The 23,317-nt window shown below is 44.8% G+C and overlaps 1 long non-coding RNA gene across 1 annotated transcript; it reads right to left on the reverse strand.

The window, feature by feature from the left end:
* Positions 1-479: 479 nt before the first annotated feature.
* LOC134911409 (uncharacterized) lies at positions 480-1,068 on the reverse strand. Its single transcript, XR_010176543.1, has 3 exons — positions 1,009-1,068; positions 725-890; positions 480-639 (listed from the first exon to the last, which is right to left on the reverse strand). It is a non-coding gene; the product is annotated as an uncharacterized LOC134911409 (long non-coding RNA).
* Positions 1,069-23,317: the final 22,249 nt, after the last annotated feature.

Raw genomic sequence — 23,317 nt, forward strand, 5'->3', positions numbered from 1 at the left:
TAATCTGATATAATTAGATGACTGTTGGTGGATGTTATATAAAGAGAGGATGACCTTACACATTTATACACCCATATTAGAATCACATATATCTCTTTATTAAAAGATTTTGATTTAAAACTTATCATAAAACTTTTCCTTTTCTTTTACATTGGAGATACAATTGTATATTTCAACATTATTTGTATAAGGAAAAAAACAACAATATAATGAGCTTTCACCCAACGCGTTTCGTCTATATCGACTTCTTTAGGGGTGTTCTTCAGGGTGCAATCCAAAAACAAAAAATATATAAAACAAGCATGAATAAGAAGGAACATTGATGCAGAGAAGAATATGCATATCGCAATATGGTCATATTATCCCTATTTGAACAAACTGATATTGTATGTGACAATGATTTTATGAGTTATACAAGAAACTGCTTACATACTCTCTTGCACATTATTACAAATTATTTTAAAGACCATCAAAACACATTATGATAATAGTTGTCTGCTGAATCACTCCATAATCAGTAAGCCAGACAATTGACCCATCAGTATAATTGTACTCACTTCTAAATAACAGCTCTCTGTTTATATTGGAATAACTGTAGTATTCAAAAGGTATGAAGTTCTAATTGAACCAAAGTTGTACCTGAGTTAGAAAAGGGGAGACCAAATCTTAATATAACCCATTTTCAAATATATTGGCTAAATTGTATTTATTTTAATATACTTACTGAAAAATATTTATTACCAAGTTGAAAAAACTTGAAGAAAATTATTCCCAGAATATGATAGCGTTTATTGGGATTCCTTATTATAGGCCACCTAATGAATTATATTCTTCTCCAGCATGTAGATATATATTTCATTCATTTTTCTTGGCTCATTGGGTTGGCATTTCTAACAAGAACAGAACAATAATTAATTATCTCCTACAATATTCAATTCATAAAAGTTGGAGTTAGTAACTATTTATAATTTATTTATAATTATTTTTAATTTATAAAGCTTAGCTTACCCTCAGTTTTTCAAAGTATCAGTGAAGTCCAACAGAAGGGATCCACTTGTAAACTTAGGATACAAATATCCCTTTAATACATACATATACATACACTGCTCAAAAAAATAAAGGGAACACTAAAATAACACATCCTAGATCTGAATGAATGAAATGTTCTTATTAAATACTTTGTTCTTTACATAGTTGAATGTGCTGACAACAAAATCACACAAAAATTATCAATGGAAATCAAATTTATTAACCCATGGAGGTCTGGATTTGGAGTCACACTCAAAATTAAAGTGGAAAAACACACCACAGGCTGATCCAACTTTGATGTAATGTCCTTAAAACAAGTCAAAATGAGGCTCAGTAGTGTGTGTGACCTCCACGTGCCTGTGTGACCTCCCTACAATGCCTGGGCATGCTCCTGATGAGGTGGCGGATGGTCTCCTGAGGGATCTCCTCCCAGACCTGGACTAAAGTATCCGCCAACTCCTGGACAGTCTGTGGTGCATGGTGTTGTTGTGTTGGTGTGTGGTGTTGGAGTTGGTGTGGTGTGTGGTGTTGGTGGATGGAGAGAGACATGATGTCCCAGATGTGCTCAATTGGATTCAGGACTGGGGAACGGGCAGGCCAGTCCATAGCAACAATGCCTTCATCTTGCAGGAACTGCTGACACACTCCAGCCACATGAGGTCTAGCATTGTCTTGCATTAGGAGGAACCCAGGGCCAACCGCACCAGCATATGGTCTCACAAGGGGTCTGAGGATCTCATCTCGGTACCTAATGGCAGTCAGGCTACCTCTGGCGAGCACATGGAGGGCTGTGCGGCCCCCCAAAGAAATGCCACCCCACACCATTACTGACCCACTGCCAAACCGGTCATGCTGGAGGATGTTGCAGGCAGAAGAACGTTCTCCTTGGCGTCTCCAGACTCTGTCACGTCTATCACATGTGCTCAGTGAGAACCTACTTTCATCTGTGAAGAGCACAGGGCGCCAGTGGCGAATTTGCCAATCTTGGTGTTCTCTGGCAAATGCCAAACGTCCTGCATGGTGTTGGGCTGTAAGCACAACCCCCACCTGTGGACGTCGGGCCCTCATACCACCCTCATGAAGTCTGTTTCTGATCGTTTGAGTAGACACATGCACATTTGTGGCTTGCTGGAGGTCATTTTGCAGGGCTCTGGCAGTGCTCCTCCTGTTTCTCCTTGCACAAAGGCGGAGGTAGCGGTCCTGCTGCTGGGTTGTTGCCCTCCTACGGCCTCCTCCACATCTCCTGATGTACTGGCCTGTCTCCTGGTAGTGCCTCCATGCTCTGGACACTACGCTGACAGACACAGCAAACCTTCTTGCCACAGCTCGCATTGATGTGCCATCCTGCACTACCTGAGCCACTTGTGTGGGTTGTAGACTCCGTCTCATGCTACCACTAGAGTGAAAGCACCGCCAGCTTTAAAAAGTGACCAAAACATCAGCCAGAAAGCATAGGAGCTGAGAAGTGGTCTGTGGTCACCACCTGCAGAACAACTCCTTTATTGGGGGTGTCTTGCTAATTGCCTATAATTTCCACCTGTTGTCTATTCCATTTGCATAACAGCATGTGAAATTGATTGTCAATCAGTGTTTCTTCCTAAGTGGACAGTTTGATTTCACAGAAGTGTGATTGACTTGGAGTTACATTGTGTTGTTTAAGTGTTCCCTTTGTTATTTTGAGCAGTGTATATTTTAGGGGGGCCCTGACTATTTTTGTCAGTCCTGGGCCCCACAATTTCTGATGGCAGCCCTGTCTGGCACTATACTGGCGGCATTATGTGTATCTGGCACTATATTGGGAACATTATGTGTACCTGGCACTATATTGGGGGCATTATGTGTGCCTGGCAGTATATTGGGGGCATTTTGTGTAACCGACACTATACTGGGGCATTCTGTTTATCTGATACTATACTTGAGGCATTATGTGTAAGTGCCACTATACTGGGGCATTTTTTTTAACTGTCACTATTCTGGGGGCAGTGGGCATTATATGTAACTGGCACGATAGTATGCTGGGACATTAAGTGTATCTGATACTATATTGGAGGCATTATGTGTAACTGGCACTATACTGAGGCATTATGTGTAACTGGCACTGTACTGAGGGGTTATAATATGGGGGGGTGATAATACAGGTGATATATGTATTTATAATTTGATAACATAATATATAGTTGTGAGGCCACGTTCACTTTCCCAGGAGAACGTGCATGGGAGGCGGGTACTTTAAAAAAATCTCGCAGAGGGTGCTAGTTGGCCTGGAGCCGGCTCTGGTTGCACCATTAAACTTGTACCAGCTCTATGACAGTAGCAATTTCTCCCATGACCATGGCCTCCTATGCCTGTGGCTGTGCGTCTGTAAATGTAGCTGCATGCATTGAGACATCCCCAACACTCCCATAACACACCCGCTGTATAGACCATTTGTGCAAGCACTCCTAGCCACCTCCCACTCACCACCCTGTAATGCCCATTTTTTCCCATCGCTGATACTGTCTGTCCGTAACATCCGTAACATCGCTGATACTGTCTGTCCTGATCACAGCAGAACGTTTGAGCCTACGCTCTGTGTAACGCAGGCACCGTGCAAAGAATTTCTCAACTACTGTAAGTGAAATTAAACAGATGATTTCAATAACTGAAAAATCAAGCCTATTGCTTGCTGGCTGCCGAAGACAGGATTGGCAGTCTCTCATATTGACAGATCCACCCCTAGATATTTGCACTATAAGCCTGATTCAGAGGTGGGTGTAAGTACAACATTGGGCACAAGTACCAGATGTTTTACTTATATGCATGCGTCCGAGACGCATTGCCCATGCATCCGGCAGAGGGACGCTGAGCAGAACTGCATGTAGATCTATGCAGTTCCGATAGGACATTTACAGGGGTGGTGACTTGAGTCCACAGGCTTGTCAGGGCACTGGCAGACAAACACAGTCAGACATTCAGAGCAACCATAGGGTTGCTCAGAAGTCCAATGGTGCAGCCGACGTTCCTTGATGGTGCGCCTTTGTGCATACCATGGTGGATTTGAGCTGCAGCCATTGGGTGTCTCCATAGAAATATTAGCATTATTTTATAGTACCGACTGTGACAAAAGGTGCAGCTGCTACTGCTTAGCGCCCACCTCGGAATCAGGCCCTCTGTTATTGCAGCACCCTTTAGCAGATTCTGAAACAACCGCTCCTGTCTCAGGGCTTAATTCAGCATGGAGTTCACATACTAATGTCATGTGCAGTGTGTGCACGCGCAGAATCCACACTGCATGCACACACAGTGAGATGGGACGGCATCTCTCATGTGCGAACGCCTCTGCCTGATTGACAAGCAAAGGCGTTTGCGGTGTGGGAGGGGGCGTCGCAGCGGCATTTTAGGGGCGTCATAACGGTGTTGGGGGGGCACGGTCTGGACAGCGCAGGCGTGTCCGGGACGTTTGCTGGGTGGGCCGCGACGGCTGTGTGCTGTCATACGCAGCCGCTGCGACCCTAAAGCTAAGCTGCATAGGCCGAGGGCAACCATAATCTTGCGAGAGGATCGCCATTGTGCACTGCGCTCGCATGTTTGCAGGGGGACAGGTCCCGGCATGCCAGGCGGACTTGCCCTGTGCTGGGTCAGTGTAATGGGTTGGGATTTTTCACACATCTACGACCCATGCTGAATTAAGCCCTCAGACATGTCAACTGCCAAATGTTTTCTATGTCCTGATCTTTTCTTGTTCATCGCCACTACCTGGTACAATCTTCTCTTCTGCAATCTTTGGAGACATGACAGCTTTTGTAATTGTTTCCTGTATAATGCTTCATCTACTATTTTTTACAGAGAGCAGACTGAAATAAAAACTGGCATCTTTTCCATTTCTTTGTAAGATGTACAGCTCCAGAGGGAAATAACATTTCCTTTGGGGAAATCTAAAGTCCATTAATGTTATCAATACTCTTTTAGTTCAGTGCTACATATAACTTGTAATTGTATCCCTTGTATGCATGCCTATGTGGAGTTGGGCATATGTGTGTGACTGTATGTGTGTGAGTAAAATCTCCCCTGTGTCACTGATGCAATGTCTCCACACGAAACTTGCTTGGACTCCTCAGTATAATAATATCTTCCAATTCCTTCCAAAGATCAATTTGGGAGACTGTCGCCTGAATCGTTCAGTGTAGTTACATTGCATGGGAGAAACATTTGACTGAATGGAGCCACGTGATACATTTAGCCAGACATGAAAGGAAAAATAGATCAGATCTATTTTATAGGGGTCTATTTACTAAGCCTTGGAGAGAGATAAAGTGGATGGACATAAAGTACAAGCCAATTAGCTCCTAACTGCCATGTTACAGGTAGAGATGAGCGGGTTCGGTTCCTCGGAATCCGAACCCCCCCGAACTTCAGCCTTTTTACACGGGTCCGAGGCAGACTCGGATCTTCCCGCCTTGCTCGGTTAACCCGAGCGCGCCCGAACGTCATCATCCCGCTGTCGGATTCTCGCGAGGCTCGGATTCTATTGCGAGACTCGGATTCTATATAAGGAGCCGCGCGTCGCCGCCATTTTCACACGTGCATTGAGATTGATAGGGAGAGGACGTGGCTGGCGTCCTCTCCGTTAGAATAGATAGAGACACTTGAGTTGATTACTTAGTAATTTTGGGGAGCATTAGGAGTACTCAGAGTGCAGAGTTTTGCTGATAGTTAGTTACTAGTGACTGACCACCACCAGTTTTATTTATTATTTAATATAATCCGTTCTCTGCCTGAAAAAAAACGATACACAGTGACATACCATATCTGTGCTCAGCCTCAGTGTGCTGCATGATAATATCATCTATGTATATCTGACTGTGCTGAGTGCTCACTGCTCACACAGCTGAATTGTGGGGGAGACTGGGGTGCAGTTACAGCAGGAGTACAGTGCACACTTTTGCTGCCAGTGTGACTGACCAGTGACCACCAGTATATTGTCTGCCTGAAAAAGTTAAACACTCCTGTGGTGTTTTTTTTTTAATTCTATAAACGCATTCTGCTGACAGTGTCCAGCAGGTCCGTCATTCATTATATTATATAAATATTTACCTGCAGTAGTGTTATATTTTTTTTGTTCATCTCTATCATCTTTATCATCTCTATATTAGCAGACGCAGTACGGTAGTCCACAGCTGTGTCTACCTCTGTGTCGTCAGTGCTCGTCCATAATTGTATACCTACCTGTGGTGGGGTTTTTTTTTCTATCTTCTTCATACTAGTAGTTTAGGAGTCTGCTGACAGTGTCCAGCAGGTCTGTCATTATATTATATATACCTGCAGTAGTGATATATATATATTTTTTATATCATTATCATCTCTATACTAGCAGACGCAGTACGGTAGTCCACGGCTGTAGCTACCTCTGTGTCGTCAGTGCTCGTCCATAATTGTATACCTACCTGTGGTGGGGTTTTTTTTTTCTATCTTCTTCATACTAGTAGTTTAGGAGTCTGCTGACAGTGTCCAGCAGGTCTGTCATTATATTATATATACCTGCAGTAGTGATATATATATATATATATATATATATTTTTTATATCATTATCATCTCTATACTAGCAGACGCAGTACGGTAGTCCACGGCTGTAGCTACCTCTGTGTCGTCAGTGCTCGTCCATAATTGTATACCTACCTGTGGTGGTTTTTTTCTTTTCTATCTTCTTCATACTAGTAGTAGGAGTCTGCTGACAGTGTCCAGCAGGTCCGTCATTATATTATATATACCTGCAGTAGTGATATATATATATTTTTTATATCATTATCATCTCTATACTAGCAGACGCAGTACGGTAGTCCACGGCTGTAGCTACCTCTGTGTCGTCAGTCACTCGTCATCCATAAGTATACTAGTATCCATCCATCTCCATTGTTTACCTGAGGTGCCTTTTAGTTGTGCCTATTAAAATATGGAGAACAAAAATGTTGAGGTTCCAAAAATAGGGAAAGATCAAGATCCACTTCCACCTCGTGCTGAAGCTGCTGCCACTAGTCATGGCCGAGACGATGAAATTCCATCAACGTCGTCTGCCAAGGCCGATGCCCAATGTCATAGTACAGAGCATGTAAAATCCAAAACACAAAATATCAGTAAAAAAAGGACTCAAAAATCTAAAATAAAATCGTCGGAGGAGAAGCGTAAACTTGCCAATATGCCATTTACCACACGGAGTGGCAAGGAACGGCTGAGGCCCTGGCCTATGTTCATGGCTAGTGGTTCAGCTTCACATGAGGATAGAAGCACTCAGCCTCTCGCTAGAAAAATAAAAAGACTTAAGCTGGCAAAAGCACAGCAAAGAACTGTGCGTTCTTCGAAATCACAAATCCACAAGGAGAGTCCAATTGTGTCGGTTGTGATGCCTGACCTTCCCAACACTGGACGTGAAGAGCATGCGCCTTCCACCATTTGCACGCCCCCTGCAAGTGCTGGAAGGAGCACCCGCAGTCCAGTTCCTGATAGTCAGATTGAAGATGTCAGTGTTGAAGTACACCAGGATGAGGAGGATATGGGTGTTGCTGGCGCTGGGGAGGAAATTGACAAGGAGGATTCTGATGGTGAGGTGGTTTGTTTAAGTCAGGCACCCGGGGAGACACCTGTTGTCCATGGGAGGAATATGGCCGTTGACATGCCTGGTGAAAATACCAAAAAAATCAGCTCTTCGGTGTGGAAGTATTTCAACAGAAATGCGGACAACAGGTGTCAAGCCGTGTGTTGCCTTTGTCAAGCTGTAATAAGTAGGGGTAAGGACGTTAACCACCTCGGAACATGCTCCCTTATACGTCACCTGCAGCGCATTCATCATAAGTCAGTGACAAGTTCAAAAACTTTGGGCGACAGCGGAAGCAGTCCACTGACCAGTAAATCCCTTCCTCTTGTAACCAAGCTCACGCAAACCACCCCACCAACTCCCTCAGTGTCAATTTCCTCCTTCCCCAGGAATGCCAATAGTCCTGAAGGCCATGTCACTGGCAATTCTGACGAGTCCTCTCCTGCCTGGGATTCCTCCGATGCATCCTTGAGTGTAACGCCTACTGCTGCTGGCGCTGCTGTTGTTGCTGCTGGGAGTCGATGGTCATCCCAGAGGGGAAGTCGTAAGACCACTTTTACTACTTCCACCAAGCAATTGACTGTCCAACAGTCCTTTGCGAGGAAGATGAAATATCACAGCAGTCATCCTGCTGCAAAGCGGATAACTGAGGCCTTGGCATCCTGGGCGGTGAGAAACGTGGTTCCGGTATCCATCATTACTGCAGAGCCAACTATAGACTTGTTTGAGGTACTGTGTCCCCGGTACCAAATACCATCTAGGTTCCATTTCTCTAGGCAGGCGATACCGAAAATGTACACAGACCTCAGAAAAAGACTCACCAGTGTCCTAAAAAATGCAGTTGTACCCAATGTCCACTTAACCACGGACATGTGGACAAGTGGAGCAGGGCAGACTCAGGACTATATGACTGTGACAGCCCACTGGGTAGATGTATTGACTCCCGCCGCAAGAACAGCAGCGGCGGCACCAGTAGCAGCATCTCGCAAACGCCAACTCTTTCCTAGGCAGGCTACGCTTTGTATCACCGCTTTCCAGAATACGCACACAGCTGAAAACCTCTTACGGCAACTGAGGAAGATCATCGCAGAATGGCTTACCCCAATTGGACTCTCCTGTGGATTTGTGGCATCGGACAACGCCAGCAATATTGTGTGTGCATTAAATCTGGGCAAATTCCAGCACGTCCCATGTTTTGCACATACCTTGAATTTGGTGGTGCAGAATTATTTAAAAAACGACAGGGGCGTGCAAGAGATGCTGTCGGTGGCCAGAAGAATTGCGGGACACTTTCGGCATACAGGCACCACGTACAGAAGACTGGAGCAACACCAAAAACGCCTGAACCTCCCTGCCATCATCTGAAGCAAGAAGTGGTAACGAGGTGGAATTCAACCCTCTATATGCTTCAGAGGTTGGAGGAGCAGCAAAAGGCCATTCAAGCCTATACAACTGACCACGATATAGGAGGTGGAATGCACCTGTCTCAAGCGCAGTGGAGAATGATTTCAACGTTGTGCAAGGTTCTGCAACCTTTTGAACTTGCCACACGTGAAGTCAGTTCAGACACTGCCAGCCTGAGTCAGGTCATTCCCCTCATCAGGCTTTTGTAGAAGAAGCTGGAGACATTGAAGGAGAAGCTAACACAGAGCGATTCCGCTAGGCATGTGGGACTTGTGGATGGAGCCCTTAATTCGCTTAACAAGGATTCACGGGTGGTCAATCTGTTGAAATCAGAGCACTACATTTTGGCCACCGTGCTCGATCCTAGATTTAAAACCTACGTTGTATCTCTCTTTCCGGCAGACACAAGTCTGCAGGGGTTCAAAGAACTGCTGGTGAGAAAATTGTCAAGTCAAGCGGAACGCGACCTGTCAACATCTCCTCCTTCACATTCTCCCGCAACTGGGGGTCTGGAGCGACTGCTGATGCTGACATCTTGTCTGGACTGAAGGACCTGCCAACGATTACGGACATGTCGTCTACTGTCACTGCATATGATTCTCTCACCATTGAAAGAATGGTGGAGGATTATATGAGTGACCGCATCCAAGTAGGCACGTCAGACAGTCCGTACGTATACTGGCAGGAAAAAGAGGCAATTTGGAGGCCCTTGCACAAACTGGCTTTATTCTACCTAAGTTGCCCTCCCACAAGTGTGTACTCCGAAAGAGTGTTTAGTGCCGCCGCTCACCTTGTCAGCAATCGGCGTACGAGGTTACTTCCAGAAAATGTGGAGAAGATGATGTTCATTAAAATGAATTATAATCAATTCCTCCGTGGAGACATTCACCAGCAGCAATTGCCTCCACAAAGTACACAGGGAGCTGTGATGGTGGATTCCAGTGGGGACGAATTGATAATCTGTGAGGAGGGGGATGTACACGGTGATGAATCGGAGGATGATGATGAGGTGGACATCTTGCCTCTGTAGAGCCAGTTTGTGCAAGGAGAGATTAATTGCTTCTTTTTTGGTGGGGGTCCAAACCAACCCGTCATTTCAGTCACAGTCGTGTGGCAGACCCTGTCACTGAAATGATGGGTTGGTTAAAGTGTGCATGTCCTGTTTATACAACATAAGGGTGGGTGGGAGGGCCCAAGGACAATTCCATCTTGCACCTCTTTTTTCTTTCATTTTTATTTGCGTCATGTGCTGTTTGGGGAGTGTTTTTTGGAAGGGCCATCCTGCGTGACACTGCAGTGCCACTCCTAAATGGGCCAGGTGTTTGTGTCGGCCACTAGGGTCGCTTATCTTAGTCACACAGCTACCTCATTGCGCCTCTTTTTTTTCTTCTTTGCGTCATGTGCTGTTTGGGGAGTATTTTTTGGAAGGGCCATCCTGCGTGACACTGCAGTGCCACTCCTAGATGGGCCAGGTGTTTGTGTCGGCCACTAGGGTCACTTATCTTAGTCACACAGCTACCTCATTGCGCCTCTTTTTTTTCTTCTTTGCGTCATGTGCTGTTTGGGGAGTATTTTTTGGAAGGGCCATCCGGCCTGACACTGCAGTGCCACTCAAAGATGGGCCAGGTGTTTGTGTCGGCCACTAGGGTCGCTTAGCTTACTCACACAGCTACCTCATTGCGCCTCTTTTTTTCTTTGCGTCATGTGCTGTTTGGGGGGTGTTTTTTGGAAGGGCCATCCTGCGTGACACTGCAGTGCCACTCCTAGATGGGCCAGGTGTTTGTGTCGGCCACTTGGGTCGCTGAGCTTAGTCATCCAGCGACCTCGGTGCAAATTTTAGGACTAAAAATAATATTGTGAGGTGTGAGGTGTTCAGAATAGACTGAAAATGAGTGGAAATTATGGTTATTGAGGTTAATAATACTTTGGGATCAAAATGACCCCCAAATTCTATGATTTAAGCTGTTTTTTAGTGTTTTTTTAAAAAAACACCCGAATCCAAAACACACCCGAATCCGACAAAAAAAATTCGGTGAGGTTTTGCCAAAACGCGTTCGAACCCAAAACACGGCCACGGAACCGAACCCAAAACCAAAACACAAAACCCGAAAAATTTCCGGTGCACATCTCTAGTTACAGGCCGTATTTGAAAAATGACAGTTACAGTAGGAGCTGGTTGGCTGGTACTTTATCACCATGCAAGGCTTAGTAAATAGACCCCATAATAACCAATATTAATTGGATAGAAGTTAGGTGTCATCAAAAAAAATGATCAAGCATACTGTGTACTAAATAACAACCCATATAAACCACAGATATAAAATATAAACGGAACAAATATACAGGCTATACATGGCTGACATAATGATCCTTAATGACATTGGGCCAGATGCATCATCGCTTGGAAAGTGATAAAATGGAGAGTGAAAAAATACCAGCCAATCAGCTCCTAACTGCCATTTTTCAAACACAGCCTGTGACATGGAAGTTAGGACCTGATTGGCTGGCACTTTTTTCCATTTTATCACTCTCCAAGCAATGATGCATCTAGCCCATTGACTGATCGTTAGTCCCAACAGATATTTCCGTCTCACAGAACAAAATGTAACTTGCTCATATCAATAATAATAATAATAAGCTAGAAATACATTGAGGATTAACCCCTGGTGTCCCCCAGCACACCGAGTTGTACCTGTACCAACACATGAAAGACAATATACATTATATATAACAGAAATCCAGAGGCATTGATACATACATTTACAAGTGTATGATAAGCCACCAGGATTTAGGAGAGACACTCTTTATTATGGGACCAGGCTATATGAATTTAATGATGAATTTTAGTGTTGATTTCCAGAATTATGTCACTTCCTGTTTTGGGTTTATTTAAACACTGGTTGTTTGACATGTGGTTGTCCAGCCTTTGCTTCAGGATAGTGGTCCACTGGGTCTCAGGGTGAGTTTGATCATTGATCATTTGCTGCTTGTTATTGATTATTTATATGATGTTGACTGTATGTTTGACAAGACTTGGTACTCCTTGTAGCATTATTACATATTGGTAATTGAAATGTTTCCTTATAGGGCTGCAGTCCCATCTATTTCTTGGACATTATAATTTTTATTTCCTGACTTGAGTAAGTTTGATCTTACACTCACTATGTGTTTTGTGGTCCATATTCTATTGCTCGAATTAGGTTGTTATTCTTTCCAATATGTTTTGCAGGACCTAGTAGCTTTGTATGCTGCAGGACTACAGGGCCACTGACCTGTGGAGCTGGTTAAATTGCATTAGTGAGTATATGGCCAGTGAACATTGGCGTTTTTGTGCACCCAGAGACATATATTTACCACTCCCCTCCTTGTATCTAGACACATGTATTTTGGTGCTAGATATATTTCTCATTCACTTGGTGGTGGTTGTCCTTGTTTGGGCCCGTGAGAGTGTTTGTATTTACGTTTGCCTTTTCCTGTTTCCTTTTTTTGTTTATTGCAGTTTATGTCTGCTGAATTGATCTATTTTAATTGAATTATATATGGCTTGTCTTGGGAAAGGCTCGTGTCTTTGAGCCGAAACGTCGACCTATTAAAGCCTATGATTAAATCCTGATGTGACGACTTGACCCATTTTCTCAAGGAGAGTGCCCCTCCAAGATACTGGAATCCTTGTCTATATTTGTGGACCTAACTACTATTGGTGGATTGCACTGGGAGCATCCCAATCAGTGATGAATGACGGATGAGAGTGCAGGATCAACACGAATATATATATATATATATATATATATATATATATATAATAGAGGTCTTAGTTACATAAATTTGCAAGTAGACCCGACCGCCGTCTAGGCGACCAACACCGTAGTGTGTAGGCTGCAGAGACCGGAGCAGGCGACCGTTCTCTGGTTCCGGCAGCCCAGCACACTAACTGCATTGCGGCGGTGTGGGAATCGGACAAGTGTGTAGCAAGGATTGGCTGTAGAATCTGCGAGCAGGTCTGCAGAAGGAATGTATATACAGTCTGATCTGCGGTCCGATCTGCAGACGATTGGACAAGTGTGTACCCAGCTTAACACAGAGACACGCACGGGATCCCAGGAGTGCACCTACATCTCAGCCATGCAGAAGTTATACAGATCAGAAATGCTGGGGATAGTTTGCTGAAAACAGTATTCACAGGTAATGGGGCTTATTCAGAGTTGAGAGTAGAGATGTGCAGCGGGCATTTTTCGGGTTTTGTGTTTTGGTTTTGGATTCGGTTCCGCGGTCCTGTTTTGGATTCGGACACATTTTGGCAAAACCTCCCTTAACAATTTTTGTCGGATTCGGGTGTGTTTTGGATTCGGGTGTTTTTTTCCAAAAAACCCTCAAAAACAGCTTAAATCATAGAATTTGGGGGTAATTTTGAGCCTATAGTATTATTAACCTCAATAACCATAATTTCCACTCATTTCCAGTCTATTCTGAACACCTCACACCTCACAATATTATTTTTAGTCCTAAAATTTGCACCGAGGTCGCTGGATAACTAAGTTTAGCAACCCAAGTGGGCGGCACAAACACCTGGCCTATCTAGGAGTGGCACTGCAGTGTCAGACAGGATGGCACTTAAAAAAATAGTCCCCAAACAGCACATGATGCAAAGAAAAAAAAAAAAGAGGTGCAAGATGGAATTGTCCTTGGGCCCTCCCACCCACCCTTATGTTTTATAAACAGGACATGCACACTTTAACAAACCCATCATTTCAGCGACAGGGTCTGCCACACGACTGTGGCTGAAATGATTGGTTGGTTTGGGCCCTCACCAAAAAAGAAGCAATCAATCTCTCCTTGCACAAACTTGCTCTACAGTACAGAGGCAGGATGTCCACCTCCTCCTCATCATCTGATTCCTCAGCCCTTTCACTGTGTACATCCCCCTCCTCACAGAGTATTAATTCGTCCCCACTGGAATCTACCATCACAGGTTCCTGTGTACTTTCTGGAGGCAATTGCTGGTAATTGTCTCCACGGAAGAATTGATTATAATTCATTTTGATGAACATCATCTTCTCCACATTTTCTGGAAGTAACCTCCTACGCCGATCGCTGACAAGGTTACCGGCTGCACTAAACACTCTTTCGGAGTACACACTGGAGGGGGGGGGGGGGGGGGAGGGGGGCAACTAAGGTAAAATAAAGCTAGTTTGTGCAAGGACCTCCAAATTGCCTCTTTTTCCTGCCAGTATACGTACGGACTGTCTGACATGCCTACAGTGATGCTGTCACTCATATAATCCTCCACCATTCTTTCAATGGTGACAGAATCATATGCAGTGACAGTGGATGACATGTCAGTAATAGTTGGCAGGTCCTTCAGTCCAGACCAGATGTCAGCACTTGCTCCTGACTGCCCTGCATCACCGCCAGCGGGTGGTTTTCGAAATTTTATCCTTTTCCTGGCAGCTCCAGTGGCAGTAGAAAATGAAGGAGGAGCTGTTGGCGGGTCACGTTCCGCTTGACTTGACAAGTGTCTCACCAGCAGGTCTTTGAACATCTGCACACTTGTGTCTGCCGGAAAGAGAGATACAACGTAGGCTTTAAACCTAGGATCGAGCACAGTGGCCAAAATGTAGTGCTCTGATTTCAACAGAATCCTGGTTAAGCGAATGAAGGGCTCCATCCACAAGTCCCACATGCCTAGCGGAATCGCTCAGTTTTAGCTCCTCCTTCAATCTCTCCAGCTGTTTCTGCAAAAGCCTGATGAGGGGAATGACCTGACTTAGGCTGGCAGTATCTGAACTGACTTCACGTGTGGCAAGTTCAAAGGGTTGGAGAACCTTGCACAACGTTGAAATCATTCTACACTGCGCTTGAGTCAGGTGCATTTCCCCTCCTTTGCCTCCTTTGCCTATACCGTAGGCAGATGTATAGGCTTGAATGGCCTTTTGCTGCTGCTCCGTCCTCTGAAGCATATAGAGGGTTGAATTCCACCTCGTTACCACCTCTTGCTTCAGCTGATGGCGGGGCATGTTCAGGAGTGTTTGCTGGTGCTCCAGTCTTCGGCATGCGGTGGCTTAATGTCGAAAGTGGCCCGCAATTCTTTGGGCCACCGACAGCATCTCCTGCACGCCCCTGTCATTTTTAAAAAAATTTCTGCACCACCAAATTCATTGTATGTGCAAAACATGGGACGTGCTGGAATTTGCCCACATGTAATGCACGCACAATATTGGTGGAGTTGTCCGATGTCACAAATCCCCAGGAGAGTCCAATTGGGATAAGCCAATCTGCGATGATGTTCCTCAGTTTCCGTAAGAGCTTGTCAGCTGTGTGCCTCTTATGGAAAGCGGTGATACAAAGCGTAGCCTGCCTAGGAACGAGTTGGCATTTTGAAGATGCTGCTACTGGTGCCGACGCTGCTGTTGTTGCTGCGGGAGGCAATACATCTACCCAGTGGGCTGTAACAGTCATATAGTCCTTAGTCTGCCCTGCTCCACTTGTCCACATGTCCGTGGTTAAGTGGACATTGGGTACAACTGCATTTTTAGGACACTGGTGACTCTTTTTCTGACGTCTGTGTACATTCTTGGTATAACCTGCCTAGAGAAGTGGAACCTAGATGGTATTTGGTACCGGGGACACACTACCTCTAAGTCCCTGTGAACTAACGGCGGATACCGGATGCAGGTCTAACACCAACATAGTTGTCAAGGCCTTAGTTATCCGCTTTGCAACAGGATGACTGCTGTGATATTTCATCTTCCTCACAAAGGACTGTTGGACAGTCAATTGCTTACTGGAAGTAATACAACTGGTCTTCCGACTTCCCCTCTGGGATGACGATTGACTCCCAGCAGCAACAACAGCTGCACCAGCAGCAACAGCAGCAGTAGGCGTTCCACTCAAGGATCCATCTGAGGAATCCCAGTTAGCAGAGGACTCGTCAGACTTGCCAGTGACATGGCCTGCAGGACTATTGGCGTTCCTGTCTAAGGAAGAAATTGACATTGAGGGAGTTGGTTGGATGGTTTGCAGGAGCTTGGGTACAAGAGGAAGAAGGGATTTAGTTGTCAGTGGACTGCTTCCGCTGTCACCCAAAGTTTTTGGACTTGTCAATGACTTCTGATGAATGCGCTCCAGGTGACGTATAAGGGACGATGTTCCTAGGTGGTTAACGTCCTTACCCCTACTTATTACAGCTTGACAAAGGCAACACACGGCTTGACACCTGTTGTCCGAATTTCTGTAAAAATAATTCCACAACGAAGAGGTGATTTGTTTTGTATTTCGACCAGGCATGTCAATGGCCTTATTCATCCCACGGACAACAACTGTCTCCCCGGGTGCCTGACTCAAACAAACCACCTCACCATCAGAATCCTCCTTGTCAATTTCTTCCTCAGCGCCAGCAACACCCATATCCTCATCCTGGTGTACTTCAACAGTGACATCTTCAATTTGAATATCAGGAACTGGACTGTGGGTGCTCTTTCCAGCACTTGCAGGGGGCGTGCAAATGGTGGAAGGAGCCACCTCTTCCCGTCCAGTGTTGGGAAGGTCAGGCATCGCAACCAATACAATTGGACTCTCCTTGGGGATTCATGATTTAGAAGAACGCATAGGTCTTTGCTGTGCTAGTGCCAGCTTAACTATTTTCATTTTTCTAGCGGGAGGATGAGTGCTTCCATCCTCGTGAAGCTGAACCACTAGCCATGAACATAGGCCAGGGCCGCAGCCGTTCCTTACCACTCCGTGTCGTAAATGGCATATTGGCAAGTTTACACTTCTCCTCAGATGCTTTTAATTTAGATTTTTGGGTAATTTTACTGAACTTTTGTTTTTTGGATTTTACATGCTCTCTACTATGACATTGGGCATCGGCCTTGGTAGATGATGTTGATGGCATTGAATCGTCTCTGCCATGACTAGTTGCAGCAGCTTCAGCACTAGGTGGATGTGGATATTGATCTTTCCCTATTTTACCCTCCAAATTTTTGTTCTCCATTTTTTAATGTGTGGAATTATATGCCAGTAATATATCTGGAATTAGACGGCAGTAATGCCTGATATTAGATACCACTAGATAGATACCAGATACCACTGTGACTGTAATGATGATGACCTATGCACAGTGACAGGACACTACCACAGCCCCTACAGCAGCAAGATGCAGCACAAGACAGTGGACTTTTAGTAATGTACTGTAGTATACTGGTCACCACAATGCAGCACAAGACAATAAGCAGTGATCCTGATTCCTGAGCATTGATGAGGATACTAGAACTGACACTGGGCAGCGAGATGCAGCACTGGACTATTGTATTGTAGTATACTGGTCTCCACAATGTAGCACAAGACAATGAGTAGTGATACTGAGCACTGATGAAGATACTAGAACTGACACTGGGCAGCGAGATGCAGCACTGGACTATTGTACTGTAGAATACTGGTCACCACAATGCAGCACAAGACAATGAGTAGTGATACTGAGCACTGATGAGGATACTAGAACTGACACTGGGCAGCGAGATGCAGCACTGGACTATTGTACTGTAGTATACTGGTCATCACAATGCAGCACAAGACAATGGTGGTCATTCCGAGTTGTTCGCTCGTTGCCGATTTTCGCTATGCTGCGATTTGTTGCTAAATGTGCATGCTGGTGTTCGTGCGGCGCTTTTGATCGGTGAATGATTGAAAGGAAAGGGGCGTTTCTGGGTGGTAACTGAGCATTTTCCGGGAGTGTGCTAAAAAACGCAGACGTGTCAGGGAAAAAGGCAGGAGTGGCTGGAGAAACGGGGGAGTGGCTGGCCGAACGCAGGGCGTGTTTGTGACATCAAACCAGGAACTAAACGGACTGAGCTGATCGCAATCTAGGAGTAGGTCTGGAGCTACTCAGAAACTGCAAGAAAATATTTAGTAGCAGTTCTGCTAATCTTTCGTTCGCTATTCTGCTAAGCTAAGATACACTCTCAGAGGGCGGTGGCCTAGTGTTTGCAATGCTGCTAAAAGCAGCTAGCGAGCGAACAACTCAGAATGAGGGCCAATGAGCAGTGATACTGAGCACTGATGATGATACTAGAACTGATGCTGGGCAGCGAGATGCAGCACTGGACTATTGTACTGTAGTATACTGGTCACCACAATGCAGCACAAGAAAATGAGCAGTGATCCTAAGCACTGATGAGGATACTAGAATTGACACTGAGCAGCGAGATGCAGCACTGGACTATTGTACTGTAGTATACTGGTCACCACAATGCAGCACAGATACTGAGCACTGATATTGAGCTGATATCGAGCTTTCCACTCAGAGAACGTAGCACATCCTCTCGCTCTCTCGACAAAGCACGAGTGACAATGGCGGCGACGCGCGGCTCTTTATATGGAATCTGAATCTCGCGAGAATCCGACAGCGGGATGATGACGTTTTGCCTCGTTCGGGTTTTCCGAGTCAGGCGGGAAGAACCGAGGCTGCCTTGGACCCGTGTAAACCACGTGGAGTTCGGGGGGGTTTGGTTCTCGGAAAACCGAACCCGCTCATCTCTAGTTGAGAGCAAAGCAAAAAAAAAAAAAAGACATAAATTGCTTTTAAACAAACAACAATGAAGTATAAGAGGTGTAAGTGCATTTATGTTTTTGCATGCAGCCTAACAAATGGGGGGTTGAAAGAACATCCCCACTGTAACATGAGATGAAATGGGACCACTCCCCTTATTTGGCTTAATACTAATAGGCTCAACTGATGAAGAAGCCCAGGTCCTCCTTGAGGTTAGAGACAACTTGTCCTGTGAAAGAGAGATGCCCCACAACTGACTCATGCACCACTGTGCCAACCACTGCGTAATGCTTTCCCACCAAAGTTACCTTCTAAAGTAACCACAGATCACCTCCAAATAGACTCTATAATGCCACTGCCAAGGATAAAAACAAATATTCCAAGGAAAGGAATATACCCGATGCACTCCATTAGGCCTATCGAGATGGGTATCTTATAAACAAAAGAAAGGATGAATGACACTGCAACTGATCCACCCAAGCATTAAGCTTCCTTCAAACCATGCAAGCCTTCATCTAAACCAAGCACAGTATGAGGTCAATGCCCGATCCCTTACCAAGTTTAATACCCTCTTAATTAACTATAATCCATTTGGGATTGCAGCTCCACCATTCCCAAATTAAACCTAACAGGCCATTCCAGGTTATTAGTTGAACCCCAAGCCACTTCACATGGTTACTGCCTGTTCAGCCTCTCGCTAAGCCCTTTCTGGCAAATTTGAAGCCTACAGTATAACCACCTTTACTTTTCAATAATCTGTTCAGAAGAGGTGTTTGTAGAACGGTGTTTTATTATTCAGTAAAGGGATCACAGATATGATGCGTTGATTTGATGTACAATACAATATGATGATATGTGATAATGAGGTAAAACTGTTAATGAAACAAGAATATGCAATTATGATATGCATGTGAAAAGCAAAATGGATATACACAAGTACATATAACATGGGCTGTGCAAACATGTGATTACATGTGCAAGTATGAACTACAGTGCAGCTAACATTACTCACTGGCTAAACAGGTTGAGATGAGACATTTAATATACAAACTCACCATCGAATGCTATATGAGAGTTGGACCCATGTAAAGCATGACTGTCTGGGACCATGAGGGAAGTAGAAAGGCTGATCCCAGCTTCTTCATCCCAGAATGCATTGCAAGACTGGCTACAAGAGGCTATGAGGGTCAAATTAATTGATGGGACTGACCACTAGATGGGGCAATAATACAACTTTCTGTAGTAAAAGTAATCAGATCTACACAAAGAAAATGCTGAAGGCATGACACTCCCCGTCTGGTATCACTGGTACCATATTTTAAACTCTAAACAGATAACAATAAGAATAGTTCAGTCACTGGTCTGAGGAACAACTTAGTCTCTCCTCGCTTACAGATCTTGACCTCAACCTTACGAACCTTCCCATCCTTGCTTGGGAACGTCTTGGTGACAAGACTTAAAGGCCATTCGTTGCGTTGTGACTGGCAATCTCTGACGAGCACAATGTCACCTGGTTTTAAGTTGGGTTTGGCAACTTGCCACTTGCTCCTTGACTGCAGGGTAGAAAGGTATTGTCTTTTCCATCTGTCCCAAAAGGTGTTTGCAAGGCTTTGAACTTGTCTCCATTGACGTTTGAACAGGTCTTTGGTATTGAATTCTCCAGGAGGAGCATAGGTAATCCCGGTCTTCTGTGTAAGAAGAGTGGCCGGAGTAAGTAGAAGTGGGTCTTCTGGGTCATTAGACACTGAAGTCAATGGTCTTCCGTTGACAATAGCTGAGACTTCAGCCATGAAGGTTGTTAAGCTCTCGTGAGTAAGTCTTGCAGTTCCCACTTGCAAGAATATGGAATCAAGGATTCTGCGTATCATGCCGATCATCCTTTCCCAGGCACCTCCCATATGAGAAGAATGAGGCGGGTTGAAGGTCCATGTACAACCTTGCTCACTGAGATATCTCTCTATGCTTTTAGTGTCAATGTTCGAATTAATTTGTAATTCTTTGGCTGCTCCAATGAAGTTGGTACCTCTGTCGGACCGGATGTGTTTTACTGGGCCACGGATAGCAATGAAGCGTCTAAAGGCATTGATGAAGCTTGAAGTGTCCATTGATTCTATAACTTCGATGTGAACAGCTCTGATGCTCATACAAGTGAATACAACCGCCCAGCGCTTGCTGTTCGCATTCGCACCTCTAGTATGTCGTGTGATGACAGTCCATGGACCAAATACATCAAGACCAACATTGGAGAAAGGAGGGTCTGTACTAAGTCTGTCTGTTGGAAGATTAGCCATCTTCTGAGTTTGGGAAGTACCACGAAGTCTACGGCAAATGATACATTTGAAGATTGTGCTGCTTACACACCTTTTCGCTCCAATAATCCAGAACCCAGCTGATCGTAGAGCTCCTTCGGTAAACAATCGTCCTTGGTGTTTGACTTCGTTGTGATAGTGTTGCACAATTAAAGAAGCTATGTGGTGACTCCCAGGAATGATTAAAGGATTTTTCTCATTTGTCTCCAAGTTTGCTTCTTGAAGACGGCCTCCTACTCTCAATAAATGATTTTCATCAAGAAAAGGGTCTAGCTTTTTTAAGGTGCTGTCTTTGGGAATAGGATTTCCACTGTTAATGCAGTCGATCTCTCCGGAAAAGATTTGGTGCTGCACAACACGGATGATAAGGTTCTTGGATCGTTGTGTTTCTTCTGGTGCGTAAACATTTTGACAGTGGTGCCAACCTTTACATCCATTCACACTTACAGATGCGTTGCGTTTAAATGAATGGACTATGTGAGTTAAGCAGGTAATGGCTCTGACAAGTGATTTCCAAGTTGAAAATCTTTGGAATCTGTGAGGCTGAAGTTGACAATCTGAAGTTACGGTATGGATTGTAGTTATTTGTGGACGAATTTCAACATCTGAGTCTGCGTCTACTAGCTTGAATATGCTACTTTCAGGATTGTTCGAATCTGCCTTGTACAGGAATTCAGGTCCTCTGAGCCATGTAGTGTCTTTGAGGATACTGGCTGGGACAGCTCTTGTAGCGTGATCTGCTGGATTGTGAGCAGTAGATACATAGTGCCACTGTTTTGGATTGGTGGATCTTCTGATTCTTAGCACACGATTGCTGACATAAACATGGAACCGTCTGGTCTCGTTGCATATGTAGCCTAATACTACCTTACTGTCTGTGTAGAAATCTGCTTCAGAGAGTCCAATTGGTAACTCAGATGAAATGAGCTCAGCTAATTCTACAGCTAGTACTGCAGCACAAAGTTCAAGTCTGGGCACTGTGTGTTCTGGACGTGGAGCTAACTTTGCTTTGCCCATGACAAATCCAATATGACATTGTCCCTTGATGTCCATGGTCTTAAGATATGCAACTGCAGCAATTGCTTGGGTTGAGGCATCAGAGAATACACATAGTCTCTGGTTTTGTACTGCTGTAGAAGGCACGGGGGCATATGGACGTGTAATGCGGAGGTTGGTTAAGGTAGATAGAGAATCTTTCCACTCTTGCCACAAGTTTCTTTTCTGGGGAGGCAGTGGGGCATCCCAGTCAATTGACTCACAGGTTAGGTCTCTGAGCAAAGCTTTACCTTGGATAGTGACAGGAGCTGCAAATCCTAAGGGGTCGTACAAGCTGTTTAGAGTAGAGAGAACACCTCTGCGAGTGAAGGGTCTTTCTTCGCTGTTTACTTGGAAGGTAAAGGTGTCAGATTTTAAGTCCCACAAGAGTCCAAGGCTACGTTGAGCTGGTGGGGAATCGGTTCCTAAATCCAAGTCTCTTAAATCGCTGGTATGATCTTGGGAAGGGAAGGCTTCCATCACTACTTTGCTGTTGGAAGCTATTTTGTGAAGCCTCAGGTTTGAACAAGCAAGCATTTCCTGAGCTCTTTTGAGGAGGCTGATTGCTGTCTCGGCTGTTGGCATAGATTTTAGGCAGTCATCCACGTAGAAGTCTTTATCTACAAGTTGTCTAACATCAGAACCATACTCTAGCTCACCCTCTTGAGCTGAACGTCTGAGTCCATAGATGGCAACTGCAGGTGAAGGGCTGTTACCAAAGATGTGTACCTTCATGCGATACTCCGTGATGTCTTTTGAGGGGTCATTGTCTCTGAACCAGAAGAATCTTAGGAAATTCCTGTCTTTTTCTCTCACAAGAAAGCAATGAAACATTTGTTGAATGTCAGCTGTGAAGGCAATAGAGTCTTTTCGGAAACGGATGAGTACTCCTAGGAGTTTGTTGTTAAGGTCTGGTCCTGTCAGGAGTACGTCATTTAAAGAAACACCTTCAAACTGGGCACTGGAATCGAACACCACTCTTATCTGACCTGGTTTCTTCGGGTGATATACTCCGAACATTGGCAGGTACCAGCATTCTTCTGTGTCTTTAAGAATGGGAGCTATCTCGGCGTGACCATTCTCAAATATTTTAGCCATAAAGGAGAAGAAATGATCTTTCATCTCTGGTTTCCTGTGAAAGTTGTGTTTAAGTGAAGAGAAGCGTTTGAGTACTTGTTCTCTGTCATTAGGAAGGCGTTGTCTGGGTGTTCTAAAGGGTAGAGGAGCAACCCAGCTGTTGGCATCATCCTTGACTAGTCCTTTCTCCATTATTTCCAAGAATAGTTTGTCCTCTATGGACATTGCCACCTGGTCATCCTTCTTTGTTCTCTGGAAGACTGCGTGTCCCAGATGATCTTGATAGTTGTCACAGATATGGTTGTCACTAGTTGAGTCTATGAAGGTACAGTGTGGTAATTCCTTTATGA

The sequence above is a fragment of the Pseudophryne corroboree genome, chromosome 4, assembly GCF_028390025.1.
Source record: "Pseudophryne corroboree isolate aPseCor3 chromosome 4, aPseCor3.hap2, whole genome shotgun sequence".
Taxonomy (NCBI): Eukaryota; Metazoa; Chordata; class Amphibia; order Anura; family Myobatrachidae; genus Pseudophryne; species Pseudophryne corroboree.